The sequence below is a fragment of the Zingiber officinale genome, chromosome 10A (genome assembly GCF_018446385.1).
Source record: "Zingiber officinale cultivar Zhangliang chromosome 10A, Zo_v1.1, whole genome shotgun sequence".
NCBI classification, from domain to species: domain Eukaryota; kingdom Viridiplantae; phylum Streptophyta; class Magnoliopsida; order Zingiberales; family Zingiberaceae; genus Zingiber; species Zingiber officinale.
In genome coordinates, this window is record NC_056004.1 from 5,497,167 (window position 1) to 5,512,077 (window position 14,911).

Here is a 14,911-nt window from a genome sequence, read left to right on the forward strand (position 1 = left end):
GGTAGACAATCTTAACAGTGTGGGGAAATAAGGGGGAAAAAATTCGACCAGAGAGTGAAAGAATATAATCTCATCAGTGCTTGTCACGTCTCTAATTGCAATTCTTAGAGGCCCAATTTGATTTCGCGGGGCTTTCTAAACAAATCTAATCTGAGTTTGATTGAAACTCCAAGAAATTGGATTTACCCTAATATTTTGTTAACGTGACGCCGAATCTAACTAGATTTCCACTAGTACTGGACTCAATCCCTTAATCCCTCTAACAAGTGGGTGGATTGGATTGGATTTAATTAGTGTTAGAATTCGAACAAAATCTAGATCACTGACAAAAATGAAAGTCAGACATTGACTCTGCTAGGGTGCTAGTCGGCGGAGTTGCGTTTAGGGATGAATGTTTAATCTAGTTTGGCTTTCCGGTGGTCAAGAAATTGCGGGAGTGGCTCATGAAGACGTGGGAGTTAATTCAGATAGACGTTGAGGCTGTGGATGTAGGAGTCTACATGTAGTAAGGTTAGGTGGTCAGTTGGTATGCCAGATCGGGTTAGAAGCATAGTCAGCATCCGACTCCCTTACAACAGTCACCCGACTCCGACTTTTACTCCGTCAAATCATTTATCCAACTCCATCAGTCCAAGAGTCTGACTTCGTCATATATATTATCTGACTCCATCAGCCCAAGAGCCCAACTCTATCAATTATCCGACTCTATTAGCCCAGGAACCCGACTGAGTCATATCAGTTATCCAATTCCATCGGCTATACCTGTTGACTTCCTCATTCAGGACTCACATTGTGTCGTTGCCTTCGACAGACACGGATAACGTATTTGTTATCCCCGAAGGAAGTGGGCAGTGTAGCTATTATCTTCTAAAGAATGTGGGTAACATAGTCATTTATTCTAGAAGACGTGAGCAACATAAGCACCTATCTCGGAACACGTGGATGATATAAGGGTATAGCTATGACTCTATAAAAGGTCATTCGCTCCTGTGGGCGCATGTATGCGCACACAACCTGTAACGACCCACCTCCTACTAGCTAGGCTGCGAAGCCGATCGCTACATTATGCTGTGCTGGACTATTAATGCGGAATGAAAACTGGCTAATTTAAAATTTTACTGAACTAAATGCTGTAAAGTTTAACTTAGTGTTCTGGGTGTACCTAGGAGTTGTACACCTGTTAGGGGAGGTGTTTACAACTGATAGTAAACTTCGGATCGATCCACAGACCGATCTACTGATACTGGCACGGTAGGAAACTCCGGATCGTTCAACCGACCGATCCCTAAACTACACTGCAATCCTGTACGCTGCTGGATCGGTATGCCGACCGATCCAGCTGGTCCCTGATCGGTCAATGAGATCGATCAGTGGCTTACTGATCGGTCTGCTGACCGATCAGTGAGCCATTTTTTTTTTCGCGACCCAGCTCCTGATCGATCCACGGATCGATCAGGGAACGAACAGAAAGCTTCTGCGGCTCGATCGGTCTACCGACCGATCAGAGACTCGATCGGTCACGACCGATCGGGTTTCGATTTCGTATCGCCCCGATATCAGCACTGATGCGTGCCAAAGCCATTACACAACACTATAAAAGCTAAGAGAAACATTCTACTAGGTAATGGCTAACATACTAAACATGATTAAGGCATAGAATACTATTTCATGGCATGTAAACATATGGGAACCAAAACTAACAAGGTTTTAAACTGTTCTCTTGCTAACTAACAGAAACATAAGATAACGCTCGCTATAAGTACTAATGCATACTGAACACGTTCTAATGCATAATAAAATAAAAATAGATCCCTAGGATCTTTATTCCAGTTCCTTCCATACACATCTTGATCTGCATTGACCTCCAGCCTCCACTGCTAGTCCATTTTCCTTTTACCTGTATCTGCAGTATAAGGAAAATAGTATCTGTAAGCTAAAAAGCTTAGTAAGAAACCATCTACCTCACTAAAACATGCGTACGATGCAAATATGATTTTAAATCATGCTGTTTGAATGGATATGCTAAGTATACTGAATAAACTAAACATGGCATGACATATAAGCATACAATCATGGCATATCTAAAGCTGAACATGATATCAATCACATGGTATCAATGAAGAACTAAGCTGATACTAAAAACTGAGCTAAGCTAATACTGAGCTACTGCTGGGACTGTACGGAATTCACGAACTAATTTGTGAAAGGTTGAAAACCATATACATATAGTAAGTGAAAATACTAAACATGCTGCTGATGGGCCCTGGCAACTGTACTTGCTGTGCGCGCATCCCTAACTAGACCCGGGATTGCAAGTTCCGAATCTAGTAGGGTTTACTAGGTTAGCTAAACCTAGGGACGACTATGGGAGCCCAACCCAATGGATATCTAATCCAGTATAGTGCCACTGAAAAGTAAAATACTGAAATAGCTAATACTATTTTGCTGAATCTAGGTTATCTGAACCTAGGACTAGGTTGTCTGAACCTAGAGGCGACTGTGGGAGCCCACCCATTTGGACATCTAGTCTCGTAAAAGCTGAAATAAAAACTGATCATGCTAATTAACATGTTCTATGGCATTTAACTAAATGCCCACTGTATCATAAGGCTGTGCTAGGCATTTTGTCGAGCATTTGGCGCTCTCTAACTCTCCTCCCGATCAGGGAGACCACCTCTAGGCACCCAGCAGCGTCTAAACCCCTATCTACAGAGGATACATGTGCTCGGCCCATCTAGAGATGCTCACTAATCCCTAAATCTGTGAGAAGAGTTAAACTACACACTATATGCTGACAAAATTCAATGAAACTAATCTAATGCATAACAGAAAACACGCGAGAGCTACTTATACTGCAGGTGAGGGGTTTCTTACCTGGTACGCTAATTTCCTTACAATTCTATTCGCTAGAATTCCGGTGGAGACGACTTCTCGACGATCTTCTCGCGTCTAAGCGTTCCCCTCGCGAAGGAGAGCGTCCTCGTGCCGGAGTTATCGCCGGAAGATGTCCTTGGGGCCCTAGGGAGAGGACCCTAGGTCTCCTTGTGGTTTGCGCCGAGAGAGGGAGGAGAGGGAGAGGTGGCGTCGGTGAGGTTAGGGTGAAGGAGAAGTTGCCGAACCAACAAAAAAATAAACCAAACCAACTTATGTTTTCCTATTTATATTAAGTGGGTATTTTGGCCCAACTCAATTATAAATATATTTGATTCTCCTTTCTCTCAGCACGGCCCTGCTGGGTTCACCGGTTACTAAGGCTAACTAAAGGTTTAGCGGACCCGAGAGGTCCCTGGTTCGATTCCCGCTTAAGTCATTTTACTTTTCTAATAATTTTTGCTACTTCCGCTACTCGGAAAATTCCGGAAAAATATCTAATAATTCCAGAAAAATCATAGAATATTCCTAAAATAGTTTTGAGATTTTTCAGGCGTTACACAACCATATGTACTTTTCCTACTACTTCCATTCCTTGCTCTTCATTAGCCTTGGTGCTAACTTAAGCATCAGAGTGACTACACCAAGTCCACCCTTAGTGCCCGTTATAAACTTCTGCTGAGTGTTTATAGGAACCATGTTGGTCCTCCTCGTCATTGTGTCCTCTGCTTCCTTCCTTGTGACAGTTCCATTCCATTAACTCATTAAACCATGATCTTAGATAGAAATAAATTGGCGTCGTCGATGGAAAATCACTTGAGCTGAGACATTAAGATGGTGGAACTAGGGAGAAAGGATCCTAGTTCCGCAGGTGATATGACTTGTGGGGAGACTGTCACCATGCCCTGAGAAGAATTTCAAAGGTTAATCAATCAGGCAGTGCAGCGGGTTCTTCAAAGACTCCCGCCAATGAGTTCGATACCTGAAGAAGTACCTGCCGCATCGACGGAGGTATACCTCCCATTCCTCACCATGCACTAGTGGGTCCGACGGGTTCTCCCCCTCACATTTGTGGCTCCACGAACTCAACCGGTGGTCCGGTCTGAGGAGCGCTCACTCAAGTTTGAAGTGGGAGAGACACCTGCAAGGAATCTAAATAAGGAAAGGAGGTCCTTGCCCATTGAATAAAATTATGCAAATAGTATACCTTTTGTAAAAATTATCTCAGAAGATGAGTTGTCGCGTAACTTTTAGATGCCTTAGCTTGGAGAATACACTGGGTCAGCTGACTCCAAGGATCATTTGGCTTGGTTTGAGAACATCACTCTGCTGCATTAGTATATATATGGTGTTAAGTGGAGAATCATCCTAACAACTTTATCTGGCTCTGCCCAACGGTGGTTTAACCAATTACCACCCTCTTCTATCCGATCAAGCCTTCGCTAATTTCAAGATTGCGTTCTTGCATCACTTCGCCGACAGTAAGTGGTATTACACCACTCAACCTATTTGCCCTAAAACATAAAACCATAGAAACTTTGCGAGAGTACATACAATGTTTAACGAGGTCGCCTTGGGCGTGCCCTCGTCCACCTCTGATTTGTTCATCAACGCCTTCTCGCATGGCCTATAGGAAGAAGACTTCTTCCGATCTTTAGTGAAGAAGCCTCCAACTAATTTTGATCATCTCTTGGGTCGAGTAGCAAAGTACATCAATGTTGAAGAGGCTCAGTCAACAAGGAAGAGAGAAATCAATACGCCAATGCCCATGGTGGCTTAGCTCGGCCTAAGCTCAAAGCGACCCCACTACCTTTGCAGCATAAGGAGTTGTTCATCAATCACTATTATACTCCATTCCTAGCGGATGCGAGAATAGTACCTACCATGAAAGTAGTCCCAACACACAACCTTAAGTCCCATAGGTCGTATGGTGAAGCATTGGAGCGATATTGCGATTTCCACCACTTTCGTGGGCACTTCATCCATGAGTGTTAGCAATATTCTAGAGAACTTCGTCAAGCGGTCAAGGAGTGCCTACCTACTCTAAGATCACCTCCGAGACCAATTCGGTGCTCACCCTCCCAACATGCTTGTGGTGAGAATTTGGAGCACCAAACCAATCGTCAAAGGGATGCCTTCACAAGAAGGAGATCTTAGTCTCAATCTCGAGAGCCAGATTGGAGAAAGTGACTAACTTATCCCAAGAATGCCAAGGAAAATCTCCTATTACGAGGCGACATTCACATTATTTCTAGAGGCTTGACCAACGGATATCCAAGTCTAGCACGGAGGACCCATGGTTGAAGACTTGAAGCAACGAAATTAGCACCAAATCACGGGTGAAGATGGGTCACCTAATTAGTTTCAATCCTTGAGACCTAATGGGGGTAGCTACCCCCCATGAGGATGCACTAGTGATACGAGCTGCCATAGCCGATTACAACGTGGCCAGCGTCTTCATCGACACTAGGACCTCGGTGAACATGTTGTTCAAGCAGGCCTTCGACTAGATGCAGATAGACCTACATAAATTGGGACCCATTTCTATGGTGCTGTTCAATTTTATCAGACATGAGATCAAGCCGTTCAGATAGATCAACCTCCCACTATCTCTAGGATAAGAACCTCAGAAGTTAACTCGGACCACTATCTTCACAGTGGTTGATGCCCTATCTGTCGATAACATCATCTTAGGTTGATCCGCCTTCACCTCGTTCTGACTAGTGGAGTCTACTTATCATCAAAAGATAAAGTTGTCGGTTGATAACCAGGTGGATGAAGTCAGAGGCGATCAGACAACCACACAAAAATGCTATGTTGAGGTGGTGAAGGTTGACTCTCTTAAGAACAGGAGAATCTGTAGAGCAGAGGTCCAGCTCATCTATAATGCTCCTCCCGCTTAGCTAACCGAGGGACAAGAAGAAGTATTGATACCTGAGCTGTCGAATCAGACTACTCAGGTGGCAATTGACCTCTCCCCCGAGTTGAAATAAAAGGTAATTGCTTGCCTCTCTCATAACCAGATGTCTTTACTTAGTCGACCAAGGAGGTTACGGGGGTGTCACTGTTGGTTGCTACTCAGAATATCGTACTGGTTCCCCTGTACAAAAATTTGTACAAGTCCCGAATCTTCCCTAACAACCTATTGTGTTCTTTAGAAATTAAATTTGGAATCGCAAATAGAACTTAACATTATTGATGACAAATTCAACTTATCTGTTCTTAGAGGTTTAGACTTGGATCACAAACGATGCTTAACATTATTAATCCAAATCCACCCATGTTATAAAATTTGATTAAATATTTATTTCAGAGATTGACTTCCAGGTTAAACATGGCGAGGCACTAGGCCTTCTTGGTTATGGGAGCATCCACAACTTCCTAGACAAAGCCTTTCAATGAAATTCAATATTTAATCTCCTTATAGTAACCCTAGGTTTAACCACTAAGAACAATCGAATCACAAGATCGAAAAAACAAAAGAAACACAAAATCGAATCATAAATTCAAAACCTAGAATCCTTAGCCTCTTGTGTTTGGTATTTCAAAATCCATACAAAGAAAACTAGTATGATGCGGAATAAGACAACTAGTTATACCTTTCTTTATAGCTTATAGACCTCACAATCTTCTATTGTATTCCTCTTCTTATCTTGGACGTCGTGTGGGCGACGATCTACCAAGACGAGACTCCACCAAAACTCTCTTCTTCCTACCAAGTTTCGACGACCAACAATCTCCTAGAGATGAAGAACTTCGGCCACCAACCAAGCTCCAAGGGATGCTTAGAATCAATGTCTCCTATCTCTCCTTCTTCCTCTAACGAGATCCGGCCACCTTGAACTCCTTGAGATGAGATGCCGCCGGCCACCAAGGAAGAAGAATAGGAGGAAGAAGAGGGCCGGCCACCACCAAGGAAGAGAGGAGAGGAATAATAGATGTGTTATTGGGTGAGGCACCCTCTCCTCCTCTTTTATATTCCTTGGTCTTGGCAAATAAGGAAAGTTTTAAACATAATTAAAACTTCCTTATATTCCTTGCCAATGTCTAAGAAGGAAAATTTAATTAAAACTTCCTTATAAACCTTTAATGGATGACCCCTATCTTATCCTCTAAACAAGGAAAGTTTTAAACAAAAATTAAAACTTCCTTAATTATTTCCGATAAGAAATTTTAATTAAAAAATTTCTTTCTTTAAATCCCTTCATGGTTGGTTAAAAAAGAAAAATTTTATAAATTAAAATTTCTCTTTTAAAACATGTGGATGGTTACAAAAAGGAAAGTTTTATTAAAAATTAAAATCTTCCTTTAAACTACAAATAAGGAAAGATATCAAACCTTTCTCTTAATCCTTTGTAGAAAGCTATAAAAGGAAATATTTATAATTTTAAACTCTCTTTCAAAACCATGGCTTCCACATAAAGAAAGATTTAAAATTTATCAAAAAATTAAAATCTTCCTTTTAACTACAAATAAGGAAAGATATCAAACCTTTCTCTTAATCCTTTGTAGAAAGCTATAAAAGGAAAGATTTATAATTTTAAACTCTCTTTCAATGTGAATGTGGTCGGCCACCCTTGCTTGAGCTCCAAGCTAGGGTCGGCCACAACTTGGACCCATATAACCTTGGTTTGGCTGGCCCTAGCTTGGGCTTCCAAGCTTGGCTTGGTCGGCCACCTTAAGGTGGGTAAGAAGTTGGGTTTGGTGGATATAAGACTTTATAAATAAGAGGCTACAATAGGGACCGAGAGGAGGAATTGGTTTTGATCTCCCGATGAGCTTGAGCTTTTCGTGTTCTCCCCTGTAACGCCCGAAAATTCTCAAAATAATTATTAGAAATATCCTAGTATTTTAGGATATTTTTACAGAATTTTTAGAATAGCAGAAGTAGCAAAAATAAATAGAATCGTAGAATAGCCTACGCGGGAATTGAACCCGAGACCTAGGAGGTCCTATGTCTTATAGATAGCTTTAGTAACCAATTGAACCTAGCAGGGCCGTGCTGAAAAGAAAGGAAATCAGTTATATTTATATTTGAGTTGGGCCGAATTACCCACTTAATATAAATAGGGACTTTAAGTGAAGAGTTATTATTTTTCATCGGGAACTTTCTCTTCTCAAACCCTCACCGCCGAACCCCTTTCTCCAGCACCCTCTCTTCACGCCAAAGCCAAGGAGAGGCTAGGGTTCCGTCCCAAAGGCTCCAAGAACACTTTCCGGCGACGACTCCGGCACGAGGGAACTTCTCTCCACGAGAAGAACGCGTAGACGCAAGAGAATCATCGAGAAGATCGTCTCCACCGGAAAACTAGCGACTAGATTCGTAAGAAAACTAGCGCAGGAGGTAAGAAACCCCTCACCTGAAGTATAAGTAGCTTTCGTATGATTGCGTGCCCTTAAATTAGTTATATGCAGATTTTTGTCGACAAACAGGGTGTGTTTAACCCTCCTCACAGGTTTAGGGTTTAGTCGAGCATCTCTAGATGGGTCGGACACGTTTTTCGCTTCAGTTGGAGGTTTTAGACGTTGTCGGGTGCCTAGAGGTGATCTCCCTAATAGAGAGGAGAGTGGATGTACACCAAATGTTTGATAAAATAACTAGTATAGTTTTAACCAATTTAACAGCTCAGTTAGATGCAACAGAAGCATTTAAGATAATATAGTAGTCTTGCTTCAGCTTTTACAGGACTGGATGTCCAATGGGTGGGCTCCCACAGTCGTCTCTAGGTTCAGACGACCTAGTTCTAGGTTTAGACAACCTGGTAAGAGCAAGACAAGTATTATTAGCTTATGTCAGTATTTTACTTTTAGCAGGGGCACTGTACTGGATCAGATATCCATTGGGTTGGGCTCCCACAGTCGTCCCTAGGTTTAGATAACCTAGTAAACCCTACTAAATTCGGGACTTGCAAACCCGGGTCTAGTCAGGGATGCGCGCATAGCAAGTACAGTTGCCGGGCCCACACAGCAACATGATTATTACTTTAACCTATTTATGAAAATAGCTTTCAAAACTTCACGAATAGTTATATGGATTCAGTACAGCTTTAGCATTAGTTTAGAATTAGCTCAACTAAGTGTTCGCATCAGTTTAGTTTCTATTGATACATTATGATAGCTTATGTTAGCACTTGTTGCCATGACTAGTTTGTTTGTACGCCATGCTATGCTTTTATATGTTCAGTATACATATATTTCAAATAGCATGTTTTAAAAGCATGATTTCATCGTAAGCATGTTTTAGTGAGGTAGATGGTTTCTTACTAAGCTCTCAAGCTTACAGATACTATTTTCCTTATACTGCAGATAAGGGTAAAGGAAAGATGGACTAGCGGAGGCTGGAGGTCAATGCAACGAAGATGTGTGTGGAAAAGGAGTTTGGAATGAAGATCTTAGGGATTTAGCAAGTCTAACTATTAGAACCTTGTTATGTTTAGTTTTCGCTATTCAGTTTGCTTAAAAGTCATGAACTAGTGAAATATGCACTATGCCATGTTTAGAATGCTAGGTAATTGATGTTAGAATGCATTTCAGTTAGTTTAGAGTTTGTACATGTGATTTGGGCATGAAACAGTGCTGAAATCAGAGCTTTGCTGCGAAATCAGCAACCCCAATCGATCAGCGGATCGATTGGGGCCCTCAATCGATCAGTGGATCGATTGGGGAGTCTGGTTCTGCGAACAGTAAGCTTCTGGATCGATCAGCCAATCGATCCAGTCGCATACTGTCGCGAACAGAGAGTTTGGGGATCGATCATTCGATCGATCGGGAAATCGCTCCCGAGAGCAGAGAGCTCTGGAATCGATCACTGGATCGATTGGCCAGTCTGGATCGATCAGTCGATCGATCCAGACGCTAGTTCCCGCATATAGTAGGGTCTTGCATCGATCACTGGATCGATTGCCTAACCTGGATCGATCAGCTGATCGATCCAAATTGGTCTCCGTGCACAGTATCACGCTGGATCGATCCGTGGATCGATCAGAGGCCTAGTACTAGCTGAAAATACTTTAGTTCAGTCCCAGATGACAGCAAAGACCTAGAACACCCCTTCTAGCATAGCCACAACAATTCAAGGGGTAGTTTAAACATTAAGTTCAGATAGTATAGCGATTAACCGAAGCATATTCATTAGTTCAGCAAAGCTTTCATCAGATCAGCTTTCCGCACATGAATTAGTTAGCCTATTGTAATGATCGGCCTCACAGTCTAGTTAGTAGGAGGTGGGTCGTTACAGAGTGGTATCAGAGCAGAAAGTTCCATACTTCCTACACACATTTCAGCATTGAACCTGCAGCTTTCAAGTAAGAATACCTCTCATTTTGTTATGTTTATTGCTTTCATGTTTGTAGATAACTAAACTATGCTTATCTGTGATAGTAACTAACATGATAGTATTAGCTATGTAAACATGATGCTTTAGTTATGTTTGTCTTTTGTTTCTTTAGAAATGGCACGAGGACGCTCAGTTAGAAGGGCACCAGCTACTGAACCCCAGCATAAGGCATGCAGTTCAGTGCCTCCCCCAGACCTTACAGCAGTAGTGGCTCAATTACAGAAGCAGCTAGCAGAACAGCAACAGGAGATAGCCACCTTAAAGGCTAATCAGCAGAATACTCCCACGGTCACCCCGGAACCAAACATAGCGACCCCAGTAGTTATAGAGGTTCCACCAGTCTAGCCTACAGCAACAGTAGCCCCAGCAGCAGAGGCAAAGAGAGAAGCCTATCTGATCCAGTGGCAGAGAGTCAAGCCCGAGAACTTTTCAGGCACCAGTGAACCATGGGATGCTCAAGCCTGGTTCAAAATGCTGGAGAGTACGATGGAGCTTCTGGACTGGCCAGAGCATGAAAAAGTGAAGTGCGCCTTCTTCTGCTTGATAGGAGATGCACGTATGTGGTGGGAGAGAATTAAAGCGAAGCGCCCAGTGAACCAGATGACATGGGCTGACTTCGAGAAAGAATTCTTCGAGGAGTTCTTTCACATGCGGGTCACGAACCGCCACTACGATGAGTTCACTGAGTTTCGTTAGGGCAACCTATCAGTTGAGGAAGCCGTGAAGAAATTCAATAGACTGGCTCGTCTATGCCCTGAACTAGTCAGCACAGAAAAAGAACGAGTCCGGTTGATGCTCAAGATGCTGAGGCCGGAAATAGCAATGAACGTGGCTGGCGGCGTTCATAGGCCGCAAACCACCGAAGAACTAGTCAACAGTGCTCTGACCACCGAGCACTATCAGAACAATATCAAGCAACAGAAGCAAGTCCTCTCAGAGTCCAAAGGGCAAGGAGGCTCAGGTACTCAGAAACAACAGGGCCACAGCTCTAACTGAAAGGGAACTCCAGCAACAAGCGCAAACCAGGGAGTTACCCAAAGGGAAGACCAGCCAGCAAACAGCCTAGTTATCCTAAATGTGCTACTTGTGGGAAATTTCACCCAGGAGTTTGTCGCAAGGGCATACGAGGATACTTTGAATGTGGACAGGAAGGGCATATAGCTAAGCAATGCCCGAAAAAGACAAGTCTTCCTCAACCACAGCCGATACAGTATGGAGGCCAGCCAGCACAGCTACATCAGATGCAGTCAGCTTTAGATGGTCCACACATCAGCCAGGGCAGACTAGAAGCCCCTCCAGCTATGACAAATGCGAGGATCTACTCCTTAACCAGAGAGGATGTAGCGAATACCTCGACAGTTGTTACAGGTCAGATTAGTATTTTATAGCAAAATACAACTGTCTTATTCGATACTGGGGCAACCCATTCTTATATATCCAGGACATTTTTCGAAAAGTTAGCGATACCCCCAGAGGTATTCAGTGGTCAGTTTTTGACAACACTACCTTCAGGAGAAATTATGGCATCCACGCACTGGCTCAGAGCAGTGCCAGTCATTATAGCAGACAGAGAGCTCTTTTGTGATCTGATAGTGCTAGACATGACTGATTACGATGTCATATTTGGAATGGACTTCCTAATCAGATACGGTGCCTCTATCGAGTGTCGTAAATAGAAAGTCATATTCCAACCTGAAGAAAAAGTACAATTTGAGTATAGCGGAGGACCAAAGAGAAAAGCGACGAAATTTCTCTCAGCTCTGAAGGCACAGAAATTGTTAGATTCAGGATGTACGGGATTTTTAGCGCATGTAGTCAATACCAGTCAGGACAAGGACCAACAGCTAGTAGAGGTCCGAGTCATATGTGACTACCCAGCAGTCTTTCCTGAAGAGTAACTAGGCCTAGCACCATACAGGGGGATCGAATTCGAGATAGAGCTCATTCCCGGTACGAATCCTATCTCCAAAGTACCTTATCGCATGGCTCCAGCAGAACTGAAGGAACTTCAGGAGCAACTACAGGAGCTGCTTGACAAAGGACTCATACACCCTAGTCACTCACCATGGGGAGCGCCTGTATTGTTCGTGAAGAAGAAGGACGGGAGCATGCGCCTGTGCATAGACTACCGGGCACTGAACCAAGTCACCATCAAGAACAAGTATCCTCTTCCCAGAATAGATGACCTGTTCGATCAGCTAAAGGGAGCAGCAGTGTTCTCTAAGATAGACCTCAGATCAGGTTATCATCAGGTGAAAGTTAAAGAAGGGGATATACCCAAGACAACATTCAGGACTAGATACGAACACTACGAGTTCGTAGTCATGCCCTTTGGCGTGAAAAATGCTCCAGCTACTTTCATGGACCTCATGAACAGAGTATTCAGGGACTACCTAGATAGATTTGTTATTGTGTTTATCGATGACATTCTTATCTATTCAGGAACTCAGGAAGAACACGCAGAGCACCTGAGAATAGTATTGCAGACCCTTCAACAGAACCAGTTGTACGCCAAGTTCATGAAATGTGAATTTTGGTTAGATCAGGTAGCCTTCCTGGGTCACATCATCTCAAAGGATGGTATCATGGTAGACCCTAGTAAAATAGAAGCTGTGAGTAACTGGAAGAGACCTAAGAACGCTAGTGAAATTAGAAGCTTTTTGGGATTAGCAGGTTATTATAGAAAATTCGTAGAGAACTTCTCCAGGATAGCCTCCCCACTGACAGCTCTTACCAGAAAGAACAGAAAATTTCAGTGGTCAGAGGACCGTGAGAACAGCTTCAGCGAGTTAAAAAGGAGATTGACCAGTGCACCTATTTTGACTCTACCAGAAAACACAGATAGCTTTGACATTTACAATGATGCCTCTAAGTTGGGACTAGGAGCAGTACTGATGCAAGAAGGTAAGGTGATCGCCTATGCCTCCAGGCAACTCAAGGATTATGAGAGGAACTACCCTACTCATGACCTTGAGCTTGCTGCAGTAGTGTTCGCTCTCAAAATTTGGAGACATTACTTGTATGGAGCTCAGTGCAGAGTGTATACAGATCATCAAAGTCTGAAGTACTTCTTCACTCAGAAGGATCTGAATATGCGACAGCGTAGATGGCTAGAGCTGGTCAAAGACTATGACATAGACATCCTCTACCATCCAGGAAAAGCCAATAAGGTGGCAGACGCACTTAGCAGGAAGTCTAGCGCCACCTTACTATCACTAGCAGCCATGTCACCGCCCCTACAGAAAGAGATCACAGATTTTGGTCTCGAACTTATAGTGGGACAGCTCTCTACTATAACATTAGCATCTAACCTGCTTGGTGACATTCAGACAGCTCAGGAACAAGATCCTGAAATTCAGAAAATCAAGCAAGGGTTAGCAGAATCAGAAAGTAGAGAATTCAGAGTGTCAGGTAATGGGGTATTGTACTTCGGTGACAAACTCTGTGTTCCAGATCAGGAGGAATTAAAGAGGAAGATTTTAGACGAGGCTCACAGGACTCCTTATGCGATGCATCCAGGTTCCACCAAGATGTACCAAGATCTAAAGAAACGTTTTTGGTGGCCCGGGCTAAAAAGAGACATCGCTAGTTATGTTAGCACCTGTCTAACCTGTCAGAGGGTCAAGGCAGAACATCAGAGACCAGGAGGAGTTCTGCAGCCTATCCAGGTCCCAGAATGAAAGTGGGAAGACATTTTTATGGATTTTATAGTGGGACTACCCAGAACCACGAATAGTTTTGATACCATTTGGGTAATAGTGTACAGGTTAACTAAATCAGCCCACTTCTTAGCTATCAGGATATCCTACTCCATGGAACAGCTAGCTCAGTTGTATCTCAAGGAGATCGTCAGGCTACATGGAGTTCCACGGACCATTATTTTAGACAGAGACAGTCGATTCACATCACACTTCTGGGAGTGTGTACAGTCAGCATTGGGCACTAAGTTGAAATTTAGCACAGCTTTCCATCCTTAGACAGATGGTCAGACGGAGCGAGTAAATCAGGTACTCGAAGATATGCTCCGCGCATGTGCCCTAGACTTCAAGGGTAGTTGGTGCAAATATCTGAGTTTAGCAGAATTTGCATACAACAACAGCTATGAGGCCACCATCGGCATGGCACCTTACGAGGCTCTATACGGGCGGAGGTGTAGATCTCCAATTTGCTGGTATGAGAGTGGTGAACAGAAAGAACTAGAACTTCAGACAGATCTAGTAGCAGATACCACAGTAGCTATTCAGCAGATCCGCCAGAGGATAGAGACAGCTCAGAGCCGCCAGAAAAGCTATGCTGATACATGGCGTAGACCATTAGAGTTTTCAGTTGGGGATTCAGTATTCCTCAGAGTGGCTCCCATGAAGGGAGTAATGCGTTTTGGGAAGAAGGGAAAACTAAGTCCCAGATACGTGGGACCATACCTTATCACTAAAAGAGTGGGCAGGGTAGCATATGAGCTAGAGCTACCATAGGAGATGTCAGCCATCCATAATGTATTTCATGTCTCGATGCTGAAGAAGCATATCCTAGATGCCACCCAGGTGATTGAGCCCCAGTTGGTACCAGTCCGCGAAGACCTCAGCTATGATAGTCGGCCTATTCAGATAATAGACCAAGCAGTTAAGAAATTACGGAACAAGGAGGTACCATTAGTAAAAGTCATTTGGCAAGATCACACCACAGAAGAGGCAACATGGGAGACAG